This window comes from Pan troglodytes, chromosome 4 (genome assembly GCF_028858775.2).
Source record: "Pan troglodytes isolate AG18354 chromosome 4, NHGRI_mPanTro3-v2.0_pri, whole genome shotgun sequence".
NCBI classification, from domain to species: Eukaryota; Metazoa; Chordata; class Mammalia; order Primates; family Hominidae; genus Pan; species Pan troglodytes.
In genome coordinates this window covers 140,114,657-140,142,201 of record NC_072402.2, presented here as the reverse complement: position 1 = coordinate 140,142,201, position 27,545 = coordinate 140,114,657, and the positions used below count along the sequence as shown (strand labels likewise).

Below are 27,545 nucleotides of genomic sequence, written 5' to 3'. Positions count from 1 at the left end.
GGAATATCCACATGAGCACTGCTCAGACTGTGCTCTCTACAACATTTATATACAGGTTATCATGGCAGGGAAGGGGAGAGCCTCATGGTCAGTTATGTTTGGAAAATTACATCTAACAACTTCTTCTCAGAGTTTGTGATATGCTCATAAGCATCATGAGCCTTCCAGAAGGGATTACGGTAGACAGCACTATCTAAACATATTTGATTACAGGGCTCTGGTTGGTTTGGGGTTGTTTTGTATAAATTTAAGAGGTACAAGTGCAATGTTGTTACATGGATATATTGTGTAGTGGTTAAGTCTGAGCTTTAGTGTATCCATCACCCAAATAATGGATGTCGTACCCATTAAGTAATTTCTCATTATCCACCCTTTTCTCCTTCCCCACCCTTCTGAGTCTCCAGTGTTGCTCACAGGGCTCTGTTATTGAGTATCCTTCAGGCTGGTATTCTTCAGAATATGCTTTGAACCAGGTGTGGTGGCCAGTGCCTGTAGTCCCAGTTACTCAGGCTGAAGCAGGAGGATCAAGGCCAGCCTGGTCAATATAGCAAGACCATGTCTCAATCAATCAATCAATAGCCTGCCAAAGGTGACCTCAAGAGAGGATATTGGAAAAAAAAAAAAAAAGGAATATGCTTTGAGAAATGCTCATCCATGTTCAAAGGAGATGTGACACCAACCCTGGCAGGAGTAACTGAGGGGCATGTCGTTGGCTCTGTCTTTGACCCTGTCTGGTTCAACATCATTAATTTGCTGGCATGCTGATCAGATTTGAAGATGACCCTAAACTAGGCAGGGAGTCTGAGAGGGGAGATGGTATAATCAGGACGATGGACTAACAAGATACTTTATAGAAATAAATAACAGGAACAGATCCCGCATACATAGTCCAGAAACCACACAAACCATCCAGGATGGTGGAAGATAGTACATGTGAAAAAGACTCATGTAGTACATGTGAAAAAGACTCAGGACTCTGGTGACTGTGGAGAGAGAGAGAACAAAAAGCTGGCAGCCAGGCGCGGTGGCTCACACCTGTAATCCCAGCATTTGGGGGGCCAAGGTGGGCAGATCGCTTGAGCTCAGGAGATCTAGACCACCCCGGGCAATGTAATGAGACTTTGACTCTTAAAAAAAAAAAAAAATCAAGAACATTAGCCAAGCATGGTAGCATGTACCCGTAGTACCAGCTACTCGGGAGGCTGAAGCAGGAGGATCACTTGAGCCTGGGAGATGGAGACTGCAGTGAGCCAAGATTTTGCTACTGCACTCCAGCCTGGGTGATTGGGTGATGGAGTGAGACCCTGTCTCAAAAAGAAAGAAAGAAAAAGAAAGCTGGATCTTTGATAAAGGAATCTGAGCCTTTGGATTAAGTCTCACCTGAAGACACTGCTACCCTGCTGCCCCCAGCCCTGTAAATACACCAACGAATTCTGTTTAAATTTTTTTTTTAATCTGCAACATAAACATTCCAAACTGACAGCACTATTAAGTGTACCAAGGTTTCCAAAGCAGATATTACACTTTTAGGAAGAACTGAAAGAAGCCTCGGGTCAAATGAAAGACAGACAGCTTACCCTTCCTGCTGGTCAGGTGGCTTTTTAGCTTGTACATGATTCTGGGTACCAAAATTAGAGGGATACAGACATACTAGGAAAAACTATCAGGATTACAAGGATCCCTGAAACCATGTTCCATGGAGACTTATGTAAAAATAAATAAATAAAAGAGACTCAGGGCCAGGCACGATGGCTCACGCCTGTAATCCCAGCACTTTGGGAAGCTGAGGCGGCGGGTGGATCATGAGGTAAGGAGTTTGAGACCAGCCTGGCCAACATAATGAAACCCCATCTCTACTAAAAATACAAAAAATTAGCTGGGCATGGTGGTGGGCACCTATAATCCCAGCTACTTGGGAGGCTGAGGCAGGAGAATTGCTTGAACCCAGGAGGCGGAGGTTGCAGTGAGCCGAGATCGTGCCACTGCATTCCAGCCCAGGTGACAGTGCGAGACTCCGTCTCAAAAAAACAACAACAAAAAAAGAGAGACTCAGATAAACAAGAGATCCAAAAACTTGAGAAGGTCTAGCCTTCCAAACAGAAGATCTGTGAGGGATATGGCATTCCATGAGGAATCCAGTGCTTTTTAATCTTCTACAGCCAACAGACTCTCTTGAAAAACTGTTGAAAGCTATGGGAACTCTCCCCAGGAAATTGTACGTGGAAACCAAATTCTACAAACATTTTTAGGGGATTGCTGCCCCTCCACCACCACTGCCAAAGCCCATCCACAGACAACCCCCGTAGAAGACCAAAACCAGCGTTCAGAGCCTCAGGATTAGGCATCACCTGTGTAATGCCCACCCCTTGCCAAAGTCATAAACTAGAACCAATGAATGGGTGTCATATGGAGGTGAGCATCGGCTCAATAAAAAGACATTCCTATCATGCCTGCCATCTGGAAACAGAAAAGGCTGCCTGGCATGTAGGGAGCTTGTCATCACTGCAGGTTTTCAATAAAAAACTGAATTAGCATTTTCAGGAAAGTCATAGAGAGGGTTCAGTCATGCCACTAGACTAAATGACCCAAGGCCTTTTAGGACTTTGCTACTTAAAATGTAGTCTGAGGGCCAGAAGTATTGGCATCATCTGGGAGCTTGTTAGAAGTGCAGAATCTCAGGTTCATGTCTTAGAGCAGTGCTTCTTAAGCTCTCACTCATCTGCATGTCAGAGCTTAAGAAGCACTGCTCTAAGATTTTCTAAGGGGAGAGAAATAAAAATATTCTGGTCCCTCAGCAGCAGTCTTGCACCTATGCCTTCAGAGAGCTGCCCTTTTAGCTTGATGTAAGTTTGGATTTTAGAAGTGAGGGCCCTGCTGTAAAACCTCATCCCACCCTCTACCATGAGTTACCATAACACTAACATGAGTTAGCTATCTTCTCAAAGGTTGCTCATGGAGAACCTAGGGGAAGAGTGGAATAATTCCTGCTTTGTCTCTAAGCCAGTTCCTGAACTTCTACAAGGAAATAGTAATTTAAAAATATTTATCCTCATGACTCTTTTTTTTTTTTTTTTTTTTTTTTTTTGAGGAATAGGGTCTTGCTCTGTTGCCCAGGCTGGAGTGCAGCAGTGCAATCTTAGCTCAGTGCAACCTCAAACTCCTGGGCTCAAGGGATCCTTCCACCTCAGTCTCCCCACTAGCTAGGACTTACAGGTATGTACTGCCACACCCAGCTAATTTTTTTTTTTTTTTTTAGCTGAGGGCCCAGGTTGGTCTCTAACTCCTAGCCTCAAGCAATCCTCCTGCCTCATCTTCTTTAATAACAATAACATATAATTTATTGTGATCTCACATGAGCCATATACACTGCTAAGTGCCTTTTGAATCCCTTGTCTTACTTAACCCTTACAATAACACAACAGGGTAGGTAATATCATTTTTTCTCCCATTTTTCAGGTGATAAATCTGAGACTCAGAAAGGGTAAGTGACTTGCTCAAGGCCACACAGCTGGTGAGTGGGGAAGCTAGGTCCTGACATGAAAGTTCAAGTTCTTAACCACGAAGCCCCACACCTATTTCCTTTAGAGGAAATTTCTTGCCTTCTACTCTTTTCAGTAAGCAGTAATGGTAGCCTGAAGGTTGTCAAGTTCCCACAGCGCTCATCCAAGTTATCTAGGGATAAAGCCAGGCTGCTGACCGGGGAGCCACAGACACAGGTGCACTAGGGTCTCAGATCTCAGCCCTCCATTATATTCCGTTCATTACACAGGAAGACTTAGAGGTCACGCTTTCAAATCCTGGCCCCTTCCTCATTATCTGCTCTAGCATCAGAGTTCTCCCAGGCCTGTATTGACTTGCTTTATCTCCTGGCTGCTGTCCCATCTCCATTAGATCCCAGGCATTTGAGCAAAGTACACAGCTATCCAGTTCTGACTGAACGGAATTGACTCGCCATTCCTTCTCTATAATTTTGGGCATAGTCTGAGAGGATTTAGAAGGTGTCATTGACTTGGAATTACAGTTCTTTGTTACAGAATGAATTTCCGGACCATGCTGAAGAGAGACCTTGCATTTACACAAGCAGCTTTGTTCCTGTCAAAGTGTCCCTCTAATTGCATTGTGCACTTCATTCTGGACTTTGCTTCTCAAGAAGGAACTTTATCAAAGAGAACACTGACTTCCTATAGCACTTAACAACTGCAGCCTTCATTTGGAAATTAATGATGAGCTGCATATACTCTCTTCTACTTATGTTCATTAACTTTTTTATTTCCTACAGCTATTAAACCTTTTGTATGTCTTTGTATAATATGCCCCCACTAGGTCCCGTAAAGCAAAAACCACATTTTACTTAACTTTGTTTCCATCACAGCAGTCTAGCACACTGCCTTGTCTGCATTAAACATTTGATGACCACATGACTGATTGGTAACTAACCGACTGCATTTTACATATTACCATGCACATCTGTTGCTATGCCCAAAGTGAATTCACTCTTCCAGATACTGAACTTATTTGGAGGGAGAAACTTGAAGGGGGAGTGAGGGGAAACACTCTAAGCATGTCAAGAGCCTGAAGCAGATGGTGCTGTATAAAAAACCATAACATTATGGTTTCAGCTCTATGAGAAGTAACAATAAAATGTGCTCCCATGAGGTAGGACTAAGCCACTAATCCCCCTGGTACAGCTGGAAGCACAAAAGCTTCTTAAAGTTCAGGGACCTCAACCCACCTGGTTAGACAATAACCAGGCCAAAGCCTCATTTCTCAGCTGCTTTTGTTATCACTTGCTCCAACTCCCAAAACACTTAAAGAGAATTGTGGGAATTTTAAAATAAACTTGCTTGAGAAATGGGCCAGAATTGTATCATTTTCTTACAAAAACAAAAAATCCTTAATACTAGCTAGAAAAAAAAACAAAAAAACAAACAGGGCATTTCCTCCAGTTATTAAAAAAAAATTCAGTAAATAAAAATTTTTAATTTCTACTAGGTACTGATTCGCTGTTTGAAATTTTGTCAGATTTCTCTCCTCTTTATGAGACTCTCAACAGGTGACTCTTCCTGGTCTATTTTTCATTCAATAAATAGTTCTAGAGAGCTGACTATGCTCTCTAAGGCTAGAATCTACTCAGTGCATAGACAAAAACAGACGTGGGCTGTTCGTACGGCTTCTTCACATGTGGTTCCTTCAGTGCCGAAATTTCATCTGCTCGAATGATCAACTTTACCCCTAGAATCTTTTTTTTTTTTTTTTTTTTTGAGACAGAGTCTCACTCTATCCCCCAGGCTGGAGTGCAGTGGTGCACTCTCGGCTAACTGCAACCTCTGCTCCCAGTTTCAAGTGATTCTCCTGCCTCAGCCTCCCGAGTAGCTGGGATTACAGGTGCACACCACCATGCTCAGCTTAGTTTTGCATTTTTAGTAGAGATGGGGTTTCACTATGTGGCCAGGCTGGTCTTGAACTCCTGACCTCAGGTGATCTGCCCACCTCGACCTCCCAAAGTGCTGGGATTACAGGTGTGAACCACCGCGCCCAGCCTAGAATCTTTAACAGGATGCAGGAACCCCCAGACCACAAAGGAAGGGGAGATAATACAGCCGAAAGCACTGCACAGTTCAAACCCTGTCTCTGTTACTCATGCAAGTACGGGCCCTCACCATGCTTCAGTTACTCACACATAAAATGGGGAAGAAAACACTTCCTCTCTCAGAACAAAAGTGCCTGGTGCTTGCATAAATATTCTTTGTATAAATATTCATATCTATAAATATTATCATACAACCTTAACCCAGGGGTTGAAGACTAAAGTGTCTGTTGGTACAAACGAGTGTAGGAACTGGGTCAAGTGAACAGGAACTCAGAGTCAGGGAAGTGGGGGACTGGTGGGGCTGGGGGTGAGCCAGAGAACACCACCTCGCTAAGGGGCTGGCCTGATGCAGCACGAGCCAATTGTGACCTCAGGGGATATGGCCCAGTGTCCTCTCTTTTTCTGATTTTTCAAGAGAAGCCAGCTCTCCACGGTTTGACAGGAAATCTCCTAATTTTTATTTATTTATTTATTTTTGAGATGGAGTTTCGCTCTTGTTGCCCAGGCTGGAGTGCAAATGGTGCGATCTCAGCTTCCTGCAATCTCTGCCTCCTGGGTTCAAGCAATTCTCCTGCCTCAGTCTCTTTTATAGCTGGGATTACAGGCAGATGCCACAACAGCCAGCTAATTTTTGTATTTTTAGTAGAGACAGGGTTTCACCATGTTGTTCAGGCTGGTTTCAAACTCCTGACCTCAGGTGATCCGCCCGCCTCAGTCTCCCAAAGTGCTGGGATTACAGGCATGAGCCACTGCGCCCAGCTGAAAGCCCCTCATTTTTAAATGTTGGGAGGCAATATGGTGCAACAGTTAGGAGCAGGAACTCCAAAACCAGACCATCTAGGCTTATAAACCTCAGTTCTGCCATTTACCTGCATGTGATTTTTAACAACTTATTTAACCTCTTCATGTCCCATTTTCCTCATCTAAAAATAGATAATAATTAGTATCTATTTCATAAGGTTACTACGAGGAATAAAAGATCAACATAAATGTATATACACAAGACCAGCCTGTGCAACATAGCAAGACCCCATCTCTACAAAAAAAAAAAAAAAAAAAAAAAAAAAGGGCGAAGGGCTTAAATAGATGTTTTGCCAAAGGAAACATACGAATGGCCAACAGGTGTATGAAAACATGCTCAACATCACTAATCATCAGGGAAATGCAAAATGAAACCACAATGAGATACTACTAAAAGCCTGTCAGGATGGCTATTATTTAAGAAAATAAAAATAAATTGTAAAAGACAACAAGCATGGATGAGGATGTGGAGAAATTGGAATCTTGGTACACTATTAGTGAGAGTACAAAATGGTGCAACTACTATGGAAAAAAGTACGGAAATTCCTTAAAAAATTAAAAATAGGACTACTACATGATCCAGCAATCCCACTTCTGGTTATTTATTTAAAATAATTAAAATTAGGATGTGAAAGAGCTAACTGCACTCCATGTTCATTACAGCACTTATTCACAATAGGTAAGATTTGGAAACAACCTAAATGTCATCCAAAGATGAATGATTTTTAAAATGTGGTATATACATATAACAGAATACTATTCAGCCTTAAAAAGAGAAGAAAACCCTGCAATACATGACAACATGGATGAACTTGAAGGACACTGTGCCAAGTGAAATAAGCCCATCAGAGAAGGACAAATACTGCATGATTCTATTTATAGGAGAGATCAAAAATTGCTGAACTCATGGAAGCAGAGAGAATGGGGTTACCAGGGGCTGCGGCAAAAGGGAAATTTGTAGTCGCTAATCAATGGGTACAGTATAAAGTTTCAATTATGTAAGATTAAGTCCTAGAGATCTGCTGTATCACACTGTACCTATAGATAGCAATACCATATCATACACTTAAAAATCTGGCCAGGCACAGTGGTTCATGCCTGTAATGCCAGCACTTCGGGAGGTGGAAGTGGGTGGATCACGATCAGGAGTTTGAGACTAGCCTGGCCCACATGGTGAAACCCTGTCTCTACTAAAAATACCAAAAATTAGCCAGGCGTAGTGGCAGGTGCCTGTAATCCCAGCTACTCAGGAGGCTGAGACAGGAGAATCACTTGAACCCAGGGGGGCAGAGGTTGCAGTGAGCCCAGATTACACCATTGCACTGTAGCCTGGGCAACAAGAATGAAACTCCGTCTCAAAAAAAAAAATCTATGAAGAAGGCCAGGTGCAGTGGCTCACACGTGCAATTCCAGCACTTTGGGTGGCCGAGGCAGGTAGACCACTTGAAGTCAGGAGTTCAAGACCAGCCTGGCCAACATGTCAAAACCCCATCTCTACTAAAAATACAAAAATTAGCCAGGCATGGTGGGGCACACCTGTAATCCCAGCTACTTGTGAGGCTGAGGCAGGAGAATTGCTTGAACCCAGGAGGCAGTGGTTGTAGTCAGCCAAGATCGTGCCACTGCACTCTGGCCTCCACAATACAGCGAGACTCCGTCTCAAAAAAAAAAAAAAAAAAAAGAAAAAAGAAAAAAAAAAAAAGGCCGGGCACAGTGGCTCACACCTGTAATCCCAGCACTTTGGGAGGCCGAGGCAGGCGGATCACCTGAGGTCAAGAGTTCAAGACAAGCCTGACCAACATGGTGAAACCCTGTCTGTACTAAAAAAACAAAATTAGCTGGGTGTGGTGGCACATGCCTGTAATCTCAGCTACTTGGGAGTATGAGGAAGGAGAATCACTTGAACCAGGGAAGTGGAGGTTTCGGTGAGCCAAGATCACGCCATTGCACTCCGGCCTGGGCAATAAGAGAGAAACTCCACCTCAAAAAAATAAAAATAAAAATAAAATAATTTTCAAAAGAAATTTGGATTTTGGGTTCTCGGAGGGGAAATACCACCCTGGGGCATTTTGGATATATCACAATTTGTTTACCCATTCATCCGCAAGTGGACATTTGTGTTGTTTCTGGGTCTTGGCTATGACAAAGCTGCTATGAATACTTATATACAAGTCTGTTTGCTCGCTTTTCTCTTGCTCTGCCCCTTGGTGATATTGGGAGTGTTGCAGAGCAATGCCTAGGTCCTCCTCCTCCTGCCCTGCCTATGAGGCTGTCTGCTGCTTTCACCTTCCTAGGTATGTAACTTTATTTATTACTATTATTTTTTTGAGACAGGGTCTCGCTCTGTCACTTGGGCTAGAGTGCAGTGGCACAATCACAACTCATTGCAGACTTGACTTCCCAGGCTTAAGCCATTTTTCCCCCACCTCACCCTCCCAAGTTGCTAGGACTACAGCAATTTTATATAATATAAAATATATATTATATTATATAAAATTATATTTTATATAATATAAAATATATATTATATTATATAAAATTATATTTTATATAAAAATATATATTATATTGTATAAAATTATATTTTATATAAAATATATAATTAAATTTAATAATATTTAAATATATATATATGTACACACACTTTTTTTTTTTTTTTTTGAGGCAGAGTCTCGCTCTGTCACCCGGGCTGGAGTGCAGTGGCGCGACCTCAGCTCACTGCAAGCTCCGCCTCCCAGGTTCACGCCATTCTCCTGCCTCAGCCTCCCAAGTAGCTGGGACTACAGGCGCCCACCACCACGCCCGACTAATTTTTTGTATTTTTTAGTAGACACGGGGTTTCACTATGTTAGCCAGGATGGTCTCGATCTCCTGACCTCGTGATCCACCCGCCTCAGCCTCCCAAAGTGCTGGGATTACAGGAGTGAGCCACCGTGCCCAGCCAAAATATTTTCTTTTTTAACCGAGCTCCAGGGCAGGGGATGAAGTCTACTCCTTGATGGGCTGAGCAAGGCTGCTCTCCTGTGATGTCATTATCTCCTGTTCTAACTCATTCCCTACTCCCATTTTCTTCTTCCCTCAGGCAGCTATCCTAATGTGTGTAATGTGCATCTTTCCCTACGTGTTCTTGTAAGATGTGTATAGTTAATATGTATGTAGGTTTCCAAAACTTTTAATTATAAAATGCTAATATTTTAATAAGTGGTATTTTATAGATGTCATTCCAATCTTTTTTCACTCAGCTCAATGTTTTTAATCTCATCATGTTGCTAATATATAACCAGCTACACACATGATAAAAAATTAATTTAATGCCATAATTGAATTATAAAGAAGTGAAAGGAAATGAGTTTATAATAAAATTTCTAATTCAATATGTAAATTCACAGGAACAAATATACTAAAAGACATAATGAAATAGGAGCTTTTAAGGAAAAACTTTGGATTTAAGAGAAGAAAGGAAAGAATCTATTAACATTGTCAAAATCTTCCTTAAAATTTTTGGTATTTTGAAATGAAAGCTAAATAGATATCTATATAATTATAAACATTTTGCCTATATAAATGTTTGGTAGGACATTTGATGGTCATATGAGTCATGAGGCTTTTTGCTATGGTGGGTGTATTTCTTGTACATCTAGCATTCCTGCCAATCCATTGCTGGTTAAACCCCTCCCCTGTCACTTTGACAAACAACAATGCCCTCATCAGTGTCCAAAATGCCTCCTGGAGATGGATCATAGACCCAAATATAAAACTTAAGACTATCACACTTTTAGAAAAAAAAATAGGAGAAAAATCTTTGTGAGCTTGGCTTAGGTAAGTGCAGGCAACTGTAAATTTGCTAAAGAGTAATGGACACACACACACACACACACACACACACACACGCAGAGAGAGAGAAATAGAGACAGATGAGAGAGAAAGCACTTGCCTATATATAGGAATAAGGCAAAAATGTCCACTCTCACCTCTTCTATTCAACATTGTACTAGATTCCAGGCCAGGGAAATAAAACCACAGAAGGAAATAAAAATCATAAAAATTAGAAGAAAAGTCAAACTCCTCATTTGGAGACTACATGATTGTATATGTAGAAAATCCTATGGAATCTACCAAAAAATTACCAGAACTAATAAGTAAATTTAGCAAAGTTGCAGAATACAAAGTCAAAATAATATGCAACAGTAAACTGCATTTCTACAGATCAGCAATAAACAATTGGAATGTGAAATTTAAAATACCATTTGTGATAGCATTTTTAAAAACTTAAAATACTTATCTATAAGTTTAACAGAAATATGCATAGCTTGTACACTGAAAACTACAAACTATGGCTAAAAGATTAATAAAGATCTAGCCAAGTGGAGAGGTTTACCATGTTCATGGATTTGAAGGTTCATTATTTCTAAGTTGAATCTTAAATGATTCACCAATATGGACTTATTTATTATTCATTTGAAAATATGTCTTAGCATCTCCTATGCACAGGGTACTGTCCTAAATGCCAGGGATACAGCGGTAAAGAAGATAAACAAATATCCGTGCCTCCATGGAGCTTACATTTTAAACAGAAACCACAACATAAAAAAGCGAAATACTAGTATGTCAGATGGCAACAAGAGGTCGGGAGGAAAACAATGAAGGGGAGCGGGATAAGGAATGCAGTGAAAGGAATGAAAATTTAGATGGAGTGGAGACACTTTAACAAAGACCTAATATAGATGTAAAAGTAAGGCTTGTACGTAGCGGGGGAGAAAGTATTCTAGGCAAAGGGAACAACAAATAAATTATTCTAGGTAACAAGTTTAGAATGTTGTAGGAACAACAAGGAGGGCAGGACAACTGAAATAGAATGAGCAAAGGGCAGGTGACAGGACGTGAGGTCAAAGCAGCAACAGGCCAGTTCAGGCCGAGCTTCATAAGGCCATTTTAAAGACTCTGGCTTTTATTCTGAGTGGCATGTGCAGCCATTGAAGGATTTTGAGCAGAGTGACGGGACCTACTGATCCTTTTTTTTTTTTTTTTTTTTTTTTGAGACAGGTTCTTACTCTGTCACCCAAGCTGGAGTTCAGTGGTGCAATCATGGCTCACTGCAACCTCAACCTCCCCGGCTCAAGCCTCCCACCTCAGCCTCCCAAGTAGCTAGGACTACAGACATGTGCCACCACACCTAGATTATTTTTTTTTAAGTTTTTTTACAGACAGGGTCCCGCTATGTTGTTCGGGCTGGTCTTAAATTTTTGTGTTCAAGCTATTTTCCCACCTTGGCCTTCCAACAGTGCTGAGATTAGAGGCATGAACTACGGTGCCTGGCTTGATAATACTTCAGAAGGATCATTCTGACTGCCATGTTGAGAATGGCAGGTCAGCAGTAGAAGCAGTTAGGAACTGACCGCAATAATCTAGGCAAAAGATAATGGTGGCTTGGGCCAAGGTAGTGGTAACAGAAGTGGTCACAAATGCAAAGAGTCCAGATATACTCACAAGGTAGATAGGATTTCTCTTACTTAGCTGTCCTTTGGAAAGCCCCTCTCTGGCAGGCACCTGACTGTCACCTGTAGTCCTGGAATGTTCTCTCTATAACCCACCACATGTTTAGGGAGGGTAGCTGTTCACCCCTGCACACCAGAGATCTCAACAGCAGACCAAGCTTTGAAGAGCTAAGGAAGTTCAGGTCCAAGGGGGAAGCAAGTTACTCCTCTCTCTTTCCCCTTCTGTCAGCCTGACGGGCTTCCTGTTAGGAAATATAGCCCTACTACCTGCTTCAGAGGATGGCAAGGGCAGGAGCCAGCGTGCCATGAGGTTAGGGGTGGCGATGCTGCTTAGCAACCCCTGCTTAGCTCACAGACCAGCGCTCCCAGCCCTTCCAGGCAGCACTCCTGCAAACTCATCAATCTCCCACCCTGGTCTCTACCAGGTGCAGCTCCTGGCCCTGGGGTCGCTTTTCTACCAAAAGCAGCCACAGGGCTCAGCAAGCGAGTGCTTAGTTCTATGTTCAGGAGGCCCACACAGGCCACTAGGTACGCACATACGCTGTCAGTTGCTCTCATACACATGCACACACGTGCAAACAACTGTCAGGTCAACCTAGAGTGGCAGGCGCATCTGGTTTTTCTGAAGTGGGTAGCAGGGATCTAGAACAACACTGCTCTGCACTCTGACAATTCCAAGCGCAGACTCCTGTAAAAGCTTGGACAGAGCTACTTAAATCCCACATGCCAGCCCTGCTTAGGTTGGCAGATCATGAGACCCTGACTGTGTCTGGGAAGGCAAGGGCAGAGGCCTTTGTCTGCTTTTTGGGTTACAAAAGTGGATTGGGCTGGCACCTACAGCTATGAATAAAAGGGGAAGAGAAGGCAACAAAAGAGAGGGAGTGACTGGGGTGGAGGTAAAAATACCTTTTCCTCTAGAGGGGACTTTAGAGAAATTTCTTCTCCTAGGTCTTCCCTATACATGTGGCTTTTTCTCCTTTTCTCGTGTCTCAGTCACTGGCCATGGGGCACAGAGGCTGGAGGATAACAGAAGCAATGCGAGAGTGAAGTCCAGGCATCTCAGGCTAAACCCACTGCCACCCAAGCATGGAACTGACAGCATGCAGAGCCAGGTGGCTGGAAGTTGGGCAAAAGGGGCAACTGGAGGAGAGTTGGGGAGAGGCAACCATGAGAATGAGGCAGAGGATTTACAGGAGAATATGGCCCAGAGCCCTTGGGGATAGGCCACACAGGACACAGCAGATGGTCCCCAAGCTGGCCTGATCCTCCCATCCCGTTTAATAAGGAGTCAGGATTATGTGCTCAATACCTGAGGTCCTCTTCAGTTCAGCATTCTCCAGTCTGGGAGAAGGGACTCTAGAGAGCAGGGGAAATGTCTGTGTATAGGTACATGCATGCACAGACACTTATTAACACACATCTACTTATATTTGGGGCCTCAGCCTGAGTAGCAAAGAACAGCAAAAAACTAGAAGAGATGCTGGAGAGTATGAGGTTCAGAGAGGGGATTTTAGAAGCAGAGGGGCTAAGTCCAAACTCAGAAGTTTACTACAGCTGTGTGACCCTGTGCAAGTGACAACCTCCCTAGACCTCCAATCCCTTGCTGGTTGAATGGAGCAAATAATAGTGTTAACCTCTCAAAGGCCAGGAGAGAGCCCTGAGCCACTTCCACTTAGAGGCTCCTGTATACTTCCCAACAAAGAATAGAAAAGTTAGATTATCATAGTGTGACGTATTTTAAGTGTTAAAAGAAAAATTTTAGGCCAGGCGTGGTGGCTCACACCTGTAATCTCAGCACTTTGGATGACCAAGGCAGGCAGATCTCCTGAGGTCAGGAGATCGAGACCAGCCTGACCAACATGATGAAAACCCCCATCTCTACTAAAAATACAAAAAATCAGCCAGGCATGTTGGCGGGTGCCTATAATCCCAGCTACTTGGGAGGCTGAGGCAGGAGAATTGCTTGAACCGGGGAGGCGGAGGTTGCAGTGAGCTGAGATAGCACCATTGCACTCCAGCCTGGGCAACAAGAGCGAAACTCCATCTCAAAAAAAAAAAAAAAATTAGTAACAAATATACAACCTGAGCTAACAGGAAACGCTAATGTCGATTTCCTGGTTTTGATGCATACTAGTTATTTAAGATATCATTGGGGGAAGCTGGGTGAAGGGAACACGGGAATTCTCTGTACTATTTTTGCACCTTCCTGTGAGTCAAATTATTTCCAAATAAGAAGTTTAAAAAAATTAACAAATACACAAAAATATTATTACATATATAATTTTATTTGAAGATGATGTCAAAAATCTAACCTTGAGGTTTTATGTAAGGAAGATGTCATGGCAAATTTCTTCCTGTTCTTCCCTAACTTCTTCCCCTGTAAGAAGCCTGAGTTATTACAAGGATTAAATTAGATGAGATGTAAACAGGTCTTAGGACAGCACCAGACACAGAACCTCAATATTTGCTATTTTTAAGTTTAATTGTTATTATTACCCAAAACAGCCACAAAGGGAAACAGCATTGCAGCATTCCATTTTGGGGATGTATGCATCACAACGGAGCCATTTTAAATGATGTTCTAGATATAAGGTTATTGGCATGGAAGGGAGTTCATAATATTTTGAGTAGGAAAAACAACAGGTTACAAATTGGTATGGATAGTATTCTCCGAATGCTTTTGCAAGTTAGTATAGCAAGTGCCTTAAGAGCACAGGCTCTGGAACCAGACTGCCTGTGTTCAAATCCTGGCTTGGCTACTTACCTATGTGATCTTAAGAAAGGTAATCATTCTGGGCTTCAGCTTTCTCATCTGTACAATGAGTTTAATAATAAAACCAATCATTGAATTGTTGAGGATGAAGTGAGTCCCTACATGCAAAATGCTGGCAAATGGTAACACTCAAATGTTCGCCATTGATATTTTATTTTACATTAATATATACTCATTAGGAACATGTCTGGAAGAGCATACAAATACCTAAAGAACAGCAGCAATTATTTGAATGATAGCATTGCAGAAGACTTTTATCTTCTTATTTTTCCTGATATTTTCAATTTTTCAAAATAAACATGGGTTTAAAAAAACCCTGAAATTTGCTGGGTGCGGTGGCTCACGACTGTAATTCCAGCACTTTGGGAGGCCAAGGCAGGCGGATCACGAGGTCAGGAGATCAAGACCAGCCTGGCTAACACAGTGAAACCCCATCTCTACTAAAAATACAAAAAATTAGTTGGGCGTGATGGAGCGCGCCTGTAGTCCCAGCTACTTGGGAGGCTGAGGCAGGAGAATCACTTGAACCTGGAAGGCAAAGGTTGCAGTGAGCCGAGATCGCACCACTGCACTCCAGCCTGGGTGACAGAATGAGACTCCATCTCAAAGCAAACAAACCAACCAACCCTGAAATTCTTAAGATTGAAATTTAAAATTTTGTTTAAATACATATATTGTTTTCACATAATATCCAGGAGAAAACAGGAAGAAAAAATCTGTAACAAACATATAAAACAGTAGCTCATACGCTCATCTAACAGAATTACTTTGGGCTTTGCTAGTGTCTCAAAGTAGCTAGTTGGGTGTTTCCTTCCAGCCCATGGCTCTCAAAATACATTGCTTAATGCGCCCATGCAGGTCACTAACGTACTGATGTATATTTTTAACCACACACATAATCCCAGGTCCAAATATACCTCACACACATATGTACATATTACCAAAGAGAAGAGAATATAAATGCAAGGTAAATCTAGTCATAGAAAGTACCTTGGCAAAAGGCAGCAAAGGGCACAAAGACCTTTCTGTGGGTTCCCCACGCTAAGGTTCCTGTGTAGTTCACAACCAGTAACATTTAGACAGCGTGGACCTGTGCCCTCCTTCTCAGAGCAGTTGCCTTCCCACGGCTGCCTGCCACCTCCCGCACTGGCCATAAAGGGGCCTTACGTCTAAGGATTGTGACAAACCAAACATCATCCAGAGGAAGTCAGAAATCCTGGTCCCCGCCTTCCCCGCGGTTTGCCCCAGCAGGCAGGAGGCTGCCCCCTGCCCCAGGTCTCAGGTAGCCCTGCCTCCCTCCGTGAGCACAGCCCCAGGCCAGCCATCGCTGGAGAGCTGCCCCTGGTCCACTCGGCTTCGTTACACAAAAATAAAACACGAGCCTGTTCAGGGTCTGCCCAGCACATTATCGGGAGGAAGCTATAAAAGCTGCCAACACGGGTTACCTCAAGCATTTTCCTTCTCAAATGCACCGGGAGTGAGGCACTGCCTTTCCTTCGCTTCCCCGCCTTCCATCTCTTCGGAAAAGGCTTTCTGTGTCCTGCCTGTGTTTATTGACATCCCAGCTTCTTGGCCGTTCCAGCTTCGCTGGAGCGATTCTCCCTCCTTGCCATTCAAAGTGGCCCCTGTTCCGACCCAGCGCCCATAACATGCGCTTCCAGACCGCACGGACCACTGGCTTCTCAAAGTCTGGCTCAGAAACCAAATAAAAAGCTTTTCATTTACACTCAAGTTTATGTGGAGGAGCTCAAAAGCCTTATTTTCATGTCTTACACAGCTCCCACCTGAATAAATTCATTTTAAGTGCCACTTTTCCATTTGTGGATTACAAAGCTGTGAGGAAGTCTGAGGGACAGCCCCTCATGCTCCGTAGGATACTACAGGGAAGGCTGGGGTGCAAGGTGACCCCTGAGGGACCAAGAAGGCCGAAGGATGCCAAAACCCTGGGCAGTAAACACCACAGCCCTTGGAAGGGCAGGCCTGGGCCAAGCCCCTGCCGGAGGCAGTCGACCTTCCAGCTTGGTCAGAGTTGAAAGTGTGGTCCTTAGAGTCCTGGCTTCAAATCTCAGCTCAGCAAGTTCCTAGGTGTGTGTGCTTGGGGCATGGGACGGCCTCTAGAGCTTATTTCTTCATCCGTAAAATGGAGATGACACTTTGGGGCCAAGCCTATTGTATTGATTCAATGAGACAATGAAATATAAAATGCTAACTGCTGTGGATAGCACACAGAAACCCCCAATAGACAGCATCCATTGCCACTAAGATTCATTATCTTTAAATGTGTGAAGCACAGACTCCATGCTCCTTCCTCTTTGGACATCACCAGGAAGAGGGAAGTTGGACCACTCTAAGGATACCATACCCAGGCCTGGTCGCCCCCTCGTCCTTCCAACCTTCAGTGGCTATAATTTCGATAAACAGTTCCCATGCTAGGTGCTGGGTATATGCAAAACAGCCATAGTCCCTGGCCTCCAGAGCTCCCAGTGTGGTGGTAAAATACACAGTCCTAACAAAGGGTGACTTGCTACAATGGCTGTGTGCATACTACGCAGAATAGCACAAGAGAAGGAACAGCTGATCCTGCCCAGCGACATCTAGAAATAATGATTGTTGAAAACAATAAGGTCCTATGTGACCTGGTAGCCTCCACCCTGGCTTCATTTCCTAGTTATCCCTCCTCTCTGTCTTGTTGTACCAGATTCAGTCCCACCTGGAGGCTCTGCTGGGATGCTCCCCAACATTAATTCTATCTACCTACCTGTCTGTCTGTCTAGATAGAGTCCTGCTCTGTCGCCCAGGCTGGAGTGCAGTGGTATGATATCCGCTCACTGCAGCCTCTGCCTCCTGGGTTCAAGTGATTCTCCTGCCTCAGTCTCTCCAGTAGCTGGGATTACAGGCATACCACCACACCTGGCTAATTTTTGTATTTTTAGTAGAAACAGGGTTTCACCATGTTGGCCAGGCTGGTCTCGAACTCCTGACCTCAAGTGATCCACCCGCCTCGGCCTCCCAAAGTGCTGGGATTACAGGCATGAGCCACCGCACCTGGCCTCCCCCAACATTCTCATGATTGGCACCTCCGTATCCCCAGGGTCTCTGCTCACTTGTTATCTCCCAATAAAAGCCTTCCTTCCCAGCCACACCAACGATGTCTTTGTTCCCTCTCCCTGCTTTACTGTTCTTCACTCCAATATTACAATCAAATCTACTTGCTTACATGTTTCTCATCCATCTTCCCTACTAGAGTGTGACCTCCATGAGGGTGGGGACTGTTTTCTTCATAACTATGACCTCTCAACCTAAAACATTACTTGAATCCACAAATTAATGGCCACAGTCAGAAGGTGGGCGCTCGCTGAATGTGAAGTATTAGGCTAAGAGCTTCATGTACATCAGCATTTCATCCTCACAGCCTCTCAGGGCAAGTGCGGAGGTCATGGCACCCAGGAGCTCACAAGGTGGGGAGACAGTGTCTCTGGAAGGCAGGTCTAGGTAAACAGGTGCTACTCTAGGGCACCTGATATAAAAGGTTCAGTGGAGTCTGGGGGAGACACTGACAGCATCCACCCCCGCCACCAGTAACTCTGGACCCTGCCCAAGCCCACTGCATAGGCTCCTCCAGGCAGTCCCGCTACGCCCATCTGAGCCGCTGTGCTGGCCTTTCTCTTTGGACATCACCAGCAAGAGGGAAGTTGGACCACTGTAAAGATGCTATATCCAGGCCTAGCCTCCCCTTTGTCCTTCCAACCTTCAGTGGCTATAATTTTGATACACAGCTCCCAGGGATACATCCCAGGGTGGATAAATAAAGCTAAGGGTCTCTCCTGTGTCTGAGAGACCTGCCGTCCAGCGTCTGCCTTCCCTAAGAGCCAAGGAGATCAAGTGGATGAGAAAGTGCCAGCAATTCCCATGTGCCCACAGCAGCCAGCATTTACTGAATGCTCATCACACCCCAGGGCCAATGCCAAGGCTCTATATACATTCTCATGTCATCCTTACACTCTCTGGGTAGTTATGGCTCTCCTCTTTTATAGATGGGGACCCAAGGATCAGAGAAATTAAGTCACTTCCAAGCTCACAGAGCTAAGAAGCGGCAGAGCCAGGATTTGAACCCCAGTGTGTCAGATTCCCAAGGTCCTGCGTTACCCAGTCTGTTCCAGTGCCTCAGCCCTGCCCACATGACTTCTTCCCTAGCTTGGGTCTGCTTCCCTGATCACCCAGGGTGCACAGCAGAACAGAGAGCATGGGCTCAGGGACCAGACCTGGGCTCAAATCCCTGCCTCACTACTTCAAATGTGTCTGGGCGGTTGGTTACCCTCTTGGAGCTTCAATTCCATCTGCATGGGAAGGTGAAGGATACCTACCGCAGAGATGTGAGAATAACTGAGATGCGTGCCTACCAGGCACACAGCAAACACAGCACAGCCAGCGAGAGCCATCTCTGGACAAGCCTCTGCTGGCCCTGGCACTTGCTCCCAGCTAGGTCCTGCCCAGTGGCCAGCAAAGGCTGGGTCAAAGCCTCTCTCCAACTCCTAGGAGAGCTGCCCCCAGAGGACAAAACGCAGGGGCTCTGCCAGGACCCTCACAGTAGGCTCCATCCCTCCACTGATGAGTGTCTCAGGATTTTCCCTCTTTGGGGGAGAGCCCCGCCTACTGAATCTGGCTGGGCTCAGGCACACTCTATAGCTTCAGTTTTCCCACATATACTTTGGAGGAAAAAAATGTTTTACATTTATCAGGTACCTGAAAAGTGCCAAACTCATTTTAAGTACATGAGCTTCAATCTCTACTTGCAGGTTAGCAACATCTGTGGACATATTATAGGATATATTAAAGCCTCAGTTTACTCTTCTGCGAAATGGAGATGATGATTAACCTGCTTCACTAAGTTGTGAGGATTAAACGAGGTAAAGCATGTGAAATGCTTATGGCAGTGCCTGGCACATGAGAAATAATAAATGTTAGCTTTCATTATGTCTCACAGCTAAAGAAACAGACACTAGGAGAGCAGCCAATCTGCCCAGCATCTCCGGTAAGGTGATGGGATTTGAACCGAGACCTGTCTAACACCAGGCCACCCTCCATGCTGACATTTCAACACGCCCATCCAGGGACCAGTGCTTGTTTGTATTTCAATAGAAAACTATAGCACATCCTTGCAGATTATCGAATTCTAGTCCCGTTCATTGCCTTTGAGCTTTTTTCACCTCTTGATAAATTACATTTTACTGTTTACTTTGTTACCTACTGTGAATTGGACTGGATTTGCCATTCTGCACATTTCATCCGTTCTTACCAACTTCTCAATTTTTCTACTTTTTACGTTTTCTCCCACCCTCCTGACGTCACTGAGAGCTAAAGGCTGACTGCCCAAATCCTCATTGCAACTCTAGGCTGTCTTATAGCTGATCTTCCCCCCAAGATCTAAACTAGGCTTGCAAGCTGGGTGACTTGACATAAACTTCAAAGGACCCATCACCACAGCAGACCATGAATCTCCCTCGTTTAAATGCCTGATGGTTGTCCATCAAGTATCCTCTACTGCCAGGCCCCAACAGACATTCAAGCTGGTCCTTAATGAACAAAAGGCGACCGAACAAAAAATTGACCTATATTATTCAGAGAAAAGAAGAATTTTTCTTTCCTTGAACGAGAGGAAGCACTGACAAAAACCCTTTCTTTGACCAAACTTTAGTTAGGCTCTTCTGAGCCTTCTTCTGAACGTTGGCCTTCTGTGTCCCTCCTGTCCTTGCCAGGCCTGCAGAGCCCAGTCTTAGCAAGAATCCTGCAAATTCAGTTTAGGGAGTCCCCTACCCTTGATGCCTGATAAAGCGCTTCATCCCCTACCTTGGGTGTGTAAGTCCTTGGCCTGCCCTTAGCAAGAGTCCTTTTAGGTCTGTTTAGCGAGAATCCCGTTCCCTTGATGTCTCCTCTTAGTAACTTTCCATCCACTGACCCCCTCTTCTCTGTTTCTTAGCTGTTAATCCTCAACTGTCTTGCTGCATTTAGAGTTGAGCCCCATCTCTCTCCCCTATTGCAATAACCCTGTTGCAAGACTCCTGAGTAAAGTCTTCCTTACCATTTTTACAAGTGCCAGAATAATTTTTTTCTTTAACAACACTCAGGCTTGCTTCAAGTAGGAGGGTCTCCCCTGCCTGAAAATGCTCCATTCATATCCCAGTCAACTGCCATCCCCAGATCTCCTCTCATAGCCATCTCCCTCTCCTCACAGCAAGCAAACATCTGACAAGGACTGCATTGCTTTCCCCACCACCACCCTGGGGATCTTCACCTCTCTCAGGCCGCTGCCAGCCTCCCTACCTGCCCTGCCAGCCGTCAGCCCCCAGCTTCACGCCAGTCCATTCACGTAGAGAACACGGCTATGAAAATACAGAAACGCACTTCCCATCTGGAAACGCCTCAGAGCTAAATATTATGTAGGATGTGATGGTGTGCGTCTACCAGCAAAAAAGCGAGGCTTAAAGAAACACTGAGACACGAGGAGACTGCTAGTGAGAGGCCAGTGCGTCAGCAAGAGCTAAATTTAGCAACCTAATCCTCTAACTTCATTCTTTCAGGAAAGAGAGTGGTAGGAGAAAAATGTATGAACATATTTAAATAAAAGAACCTTTGAGAGAGCAAGAAAATCCACATCCTAACTGACCTGTTGCTACTTTGCAGAAACGAGCGTAGAGAAGGCGACATTTTGGGGAGCTAGCCCTGAGGTCAGTGGTCGACAGAAGGGCTCTATCCAAGCAATCAAATTCCCTGGTAGAAGGTCCCTTTGGAGCCAGTGGCTGCATGGTACAAAGGAAGCTGCAGCAAGGGGAAGAGATTCTTAAAAACTGGAAGTTCTGGAAAAACCTGTAACACAGCTTTCAAACAGATTGTGCTTTCGAGTAGAGTGGCTGGTATAAAAACACGCATCATCTAGGCACTAAATGGCTCCAGGGAGTGTTTGAAAGAGGAGGAGCAGGGACAGGAAAGTCACAGGCAATGACAAGTGGTGCGTGTAAACACACGTGTGAAGCCCAAGTTCAAGCTCAGCTGTGCCTGTGACCAGCTCTAGGGGTGGGGTGGGTGGGTTGCCCTAGTCTAGTTGCCAGACTAACCCACCCATGAAACAAAGGTAATGGCCAGGCACGGTGGCTCACGCCTATAATCCCAACACTTTGGGAGGCCGATGCAGGCGGATCACCTGAGGTCAGGAGTTTGAGGCCAGCCTGGCTAATGTGACAAAACCCCATCTCTACTAAAAATACACAAATTAGTCAGGCGTGGTGGCACACGCCTGTAATCCCAGCTACTCGGGAGGCTGAGGCAGGAGAATAGCTTGAAGCTGGGAGATGGAGGTTGCAGTGAGCGGAGATCGTGCTACTGCACTCCAGCCTGGGAGACAGAGCGAGACTCCATCAAAAAAATAAAAAATAAAAAAAATAAAGAGAAAGAGAGAGAGAAAGAGAGAGGGAGAGAGAGAAAGAGAGAGGGAGAGAGACAGAAAAAGAAAGAGAGAAAAAGACAGAGGAAGAGAGAGAAAGAGAGGGAGAAAGAAAGAAAGAGAGGAGAGAAAGAGGAAGAAGGAGAGAAAGAGAAAGGAGGAGAGAAATGAGGACAGAAAGGAGGGGAGAGAAGAAGGAAGGAAGGAAGGGAGCCTGTCCGTGCTTTAAGACATGTTTAAGTACTAAGATACTACTTATCTCTGGATTTATGTGTAGGGAAAGAGGCGGGTAGCTTAAAAAATTTTCCCCCTGGAATCAAGCCTTCTGCTTTGATCCATTATTAAAATATTTCATCACACTATTAAAAATGTATTGATCCCCACAACGGGTTAATATTTTTATTACAGAGTCTGCATAAATCAGTAAGAAAAATACAAGCACCCCAATAGGAAAATGAATAAAGGATACGTAAAGCAATTCACAAAAACATAAAAATAGCTATTAATTATATGGGGAAAAAAATGACCTTACTGGGAACCAGAAAAAAAGGCATAATAAAATAAAAACAAGGCCAGGCATGGTGCCTCACACCTGTAATGCCGACACTTTGGGAAGCCAAAGTGGGAGGATTGCTCAAGACCAGAAGTTCGAAACCAGCCTGGGCAACATAGTGAGGCCCCGTCTCTACAAAAATAAAAATTTAGCCAGACATAGTGGCATGCCTGTAGTCCCAGCTACTCAGGAGGCTGAGGCAGGAGGATAGCTTGAGCTCAGGAGTTCAAAGCTGCAGTGAGCTATTATTGTACCACTGCCCTCCAGCCTAGGCGACAGAGCAAGATCTGTATAAAAAAAAAAATTAAAAAAAGCAAAGCTTCTCCCATCTAGCATTTGGCGAAGTCCTAAAAATCCAATAATACCCAGCAAGGGCCAGGATTCAGAGAATCATGATGCCCCCTCACACAACAATAGGAAGGCAAATTAGCATTTCTTTAGGTCAATTAGAGCATACAAAAATTCTTACATGGACATCCCATTCGACCCCGTAATTCCACATGCACAAAGATTTATCTGTAAAGATTTAACCACAATATGATTTTATAATGCTAAAAAATTGGAAAGGCTTCTATCCAATAAAAGGAATATGTTATATATGGCAGAACAGTTAAAACTGTTACATAACAATTAAACATCAGGCTGTAAGAAAAATCTAAAGATACAGGAAGATGTTTATGTTATGTACAAAACAGATTCTGAGGCTGTACATATCAAATTTTGTAAGCCATCTCTCATATACATGACACATAGGCACAATGAAGTAAATACCAGGAGATAGACAAAAATATTACCAGTGTTATTTATGGGAGTTGGATAATCATGAGAGGTTCTGATTTCCTTACACGTCTTTTTATTTTCAAAGTTCTTTTTTTTTGTTTGTTTGAGACAGGGTCTCGCTCTGTCACGCAGGCTGGAGTGCAGTGGCGTGAACACAGCTCACTGCAGCCTTGACCTCCTGGGCTCAAGTCATCTTCTGGTCTTAGCCTCCCGAGTAGCTGGGACTACAGGCGTGTGCCACCATGCACAGCGAATTTCTGTATTTGCTGTAGAGAGGGGGTTTCGCCATGTTGCCTGGGCTGGTCTGGAACTCCTGGGAGATCTACCCATCTCTGCCTCCCAAAGTGCTGGGATTATATGCGTGAGCCACGGTGCCCAGCCCAACATTCTTAAATAGATATGTGACTCTTTTGTATTCAGAAAACCCTATTACTTTTTAAAAGAAAGGGGGGAAAAAGTATCTTTCTGTCTTTCTAACAAGTAAAAGGCACTGAATTAACTACTCCAGCCAGAAACCTGCCCCAGGCCAGAGACTGCCCTGCCCAGCAAACTCCTTTCACATCCTCATCCATGACCCCTAAGAACTTTCAGGCCATGGGCCATACATTTTAGGCTTCCTCTTGCCCACTTTTTTTTTTTTTTTTTAGAGACAGTCTCGCTCTGTCGCCCAGGCTGGAGTGCAGTGGTGTGATCTCAGCTCACTGCAAGCTCCGCCTCCCGGGTTCACGCCATTCTCCTGCCTCAGCCTCCGGAGTAGCTGGGACTACAGGCGCCCGCCACCATGCTCGGCTAATTTTTTGTATTTTTAGTAGAGACGGGGTTTCACTGCATTAGCCAGGATGGTCTTCATCTCCTGACCTCGTGATCTGCCCGCCTCGCCTCCCAAAGTGCTGGGATTACAGGCGCGGGAGCCACCGCGCCCGGCCTCCTCTTGCCCACTTTTTACCTAAGGTCTATAGTCTGCAATTCATGAAGAAGGTCAGATCCCAGCCCAAGTCCTGAGGGTCTTCCTAGCACTTGTCTAGTCCAGCCTTCAATCAAATGAGAGAGACAAACCACCTTACAGCTATAGAGTCCTGATGGTTCTCACGATGGTTTCAGAGATTCTCATCAGCTCCTGGGAGGCTCTCTCACAAACTCGGAGGTCGGCAGGGCACTGTCAGCGCTCCCGCTTTAGGAAATGGAAAGCAAGGGCTCAGGAAATTGAAGATGTGCCCCAAGGCACACACAGAAACAGGACAGGAGCCTGGACCTGGCTTACAGTGGAGAGCTCTCTCCAGTCCAGCTGCCTGCCGACCCCAGGCTCCTCAGCCATTGCCAGCGAGCCACAGCTAGGAGGGAACTGGGGCCTCAGCATCCCCACCGCCATCTGGCGAAGGCCACGCCTGTGGGCTCACTTTAGTCTCCTTCATTCATCCCCATCTCTACCCTCTGCCCCTGCTCCCACTCCCATAATAAAAAGAATCAGGGAAATCAGGAGAAGCTCCTCTCACAACTCATTAATTCAGTTAACTGTCTAATCTTCTACTATTATCTCACAGGTCAAGTTGTTGTAATTTTTCAATTGAAATTGTGTGGGCTGGGTGCAGTGACGTGTGCCTATAGTCCCAGCTACTTGAGAGGCTGAGACAAGAGGATTGCTTGAGCCCTGGAGTTCAAGGCTGCAGTGCACTATGATCTGATCATGTCTATGAATAGCCACTGCATTCCAGCCTGAGCAACATAACATGTATGGGTCAGAGCTTGCTCAGCTGTGAGTGACAGAAACTAAAGTCAATCTGGCATAAGTTAAAAAAAAAAAAAAAAAGAAAGAATTCATTAGCTCATGTCACTAGGGAGTGGCTGGATCTAAGGCCTCAAACATCAGCTCTCCCTTCCCTTTCTCCACTTAGTGAGCAGGATATTAATCAACAGCCTCACACTCACATCCTACCAGGTCCAGCAGAAATAGACCATCTTCGCCAACAACTCTGGCAGAGAAGTACCAGGAAGGACTCAACTGACTCAGACCACCTGCCTACTCTTAAGGACACAGGGCAAAGGTCAGCCCCATCCAACTCCACAAGAAAAGGTGTTCTCTTCCCAGACGGAATGAGCGATAATGGAAAGGAAACCAGAAACAGATTTCCACCTAAACAAATCTCTCCTGCTTTAAGATCAAATCTGATTTTTGGCACAGACATTCATTGGCAGTGGTAAGCATGAGTGACACCACAGGGCTGGGTTACTCTGTCACCCAGGCAAAGTGAGTTATTAGCTAACATTCACTAGAAATGCCCAAATACTCCTACCAAAATCTAGGTAATAATTTTTTTGTTGTTGTTGTTGTTGTTTGTTTTTTTTTAATTTTCTAAGAGGCAGAGTCTCAGTCTGTCACCCAGGCTGGAGTGCAGTGGCACAATCATAGCTCACTGCAGCCTCCAACTCCTGGGCTCCAGCAATCCTCCCGAGTAGCTGGTTCTACAGGCACACATCACCATGCCCAACTAATTTTTTTTTTGAGACAGAGTCTCGCTCTGTTGCCCAGGCTGGAGTCCAGTGGCGCGATCTCAGCTCACTGCAACCTCCGTCTTCTGGGTTCAAGCAATTCTCTGCTTTAGCCTCCCAAGTATCTGGGATTACAGGCACCCACCACCACCCCTGGCTAATTTTTGTATTTTTAGTAGAGATGGGGTTTCACCATGTTGCCCAGGCTGGTCTTGAACTCCTGACCTCAGGTGATCCACCTACCTCGGCCTCCCAAAGTGGTGGTTATAGGTGTGAGCCACTTTGCCTGGCCCATGTATCATTATTTTACATATCAGTTCAACAAATATCTCAGTTTCCCCTGCATGTCCAGGAACAGGAGTTATATCAGTGAGCAAGACCAACCTCTCATTCTCACAGTACTTTCATTTTAATGGAAAGAGACAGAAAATACACATATATAATATGTCAGGAGGTGGGAAGTGACATAAAGAAAGATGGAGCAGGAAGTAATAATCAGGGAAGGCCTCTCAGGGGCCCAGGGGGAACAAGGGGCATGAGCCTTGGGGATACTACAGGAAGAACATTCCAGGCGGAGAGAACCGCCAGAGCAGAGGCCCTGAGACTAAAGGAGCAAAGGGTGTTTGCAGAAGAGCCAGCAGAGCAGCGGGCTGCTGTATGCAAGGGTGAGAGGGACGGCAGGGCCTCACCAACCAAGGTAAGGGCTTTCGGTCTCACCCAAGTGAGATATCTGGAGACAACCCAGATATTCTAAGCCACCTGCCTTTCCTGCACTGTCTAGACATTCAGGTGGCTGGCCCTGCTGGAGACCATTCCACAGCCCCACAACTTAGAGCCACAAGTCCAGTCTCTACACCCATCACTTCCCCACTCTCAGATACTTCACAGAGGAAACCTCCCCAGAGCCTGTGACACCACTTTGCAATTCTCCTGTCTCCCCAGCAGCACCAGCTACATAATTTGTAGCGCCCAGTTAGGGTTGCCAGATAAAATACAGGATACCGAATTGGAATTTCAGATAAAGAGTAATTGGTTTGTTTGTTTGAAACTGAGTTTTGCTCTTGTTGCCCAGGCTGAAGTGCAATGGCACGATTTCAGCTCACTGCAGCCTCTGTGTCCTGGGTTCAAGCGATTCTCCTGCCTCAGCCTCCTGAGTAGCTGGGATTACAGGCGCCCACCACCACGCCCAGCTATTTTTTTGTATTTTTAGTAGAGATGGGGTTTCGCTATGTTGGCCAAGCGAGTCTCAAACTCCTGACCTCAGGGGATCCACCCGCCTCGGCCTCCCAAAGTGCTGGGATTACAGGCGTGAGCTACTGTGCCCGGCTGTGAGTAACTGTTAATCTCAGTATGTCCCAGATATTGCATGGGACACACTTACACTCAAAACAAATATGAAAACGAGGGGGCCTGTGTTCAAAAATAATTAACAATTTCAAGACAGTGATGCCAGAGCATTATACAAAGCAAGAAGCCCTTTTAAGTGCAGGGACCCGTGCGACTGCTCAAGCTGCCCACTCATGAAGCCAGCCCTGCTCCCCACTCAGCTCTCCTGTCCTTACAGGAGAAAATTGCAATTCAACTTCCCTAAACATCTGACCCACCACTCCCTCTCTTGCAGCTACTTT

The 27,545-nt window shown here is 44.9% G+C and overlaps 1 long non-coding RNA gene across 4 annotated transcripts in view; it reads right to left on the bottom strand.

Moving 5' to 3' along the window:
* Positions 1 to 27,545, bottom strand: part of LOC107974888 (uncharacterized) — a 325,290-nt gene that overhangs the window by 289,653 nt on the left and 8,092 nt on the right. Inside the window, exon 1 of one of the 4 annotated variants that reach the window (XR_008548284.2) lies at positions 20,981 to 21,438. The exons of the other annotated variants lie outside the window; for them this stretch is intronic. This is a non-coding gene — a long non-coding RNA (uncharacterized LOC107974888). Of the gene's footprint in view, positions 1 to 20,980; positions 21,439 to 27,545 lie in introns of those variants that run through there. 4 annotated transcript variants of the gene reach the window in all.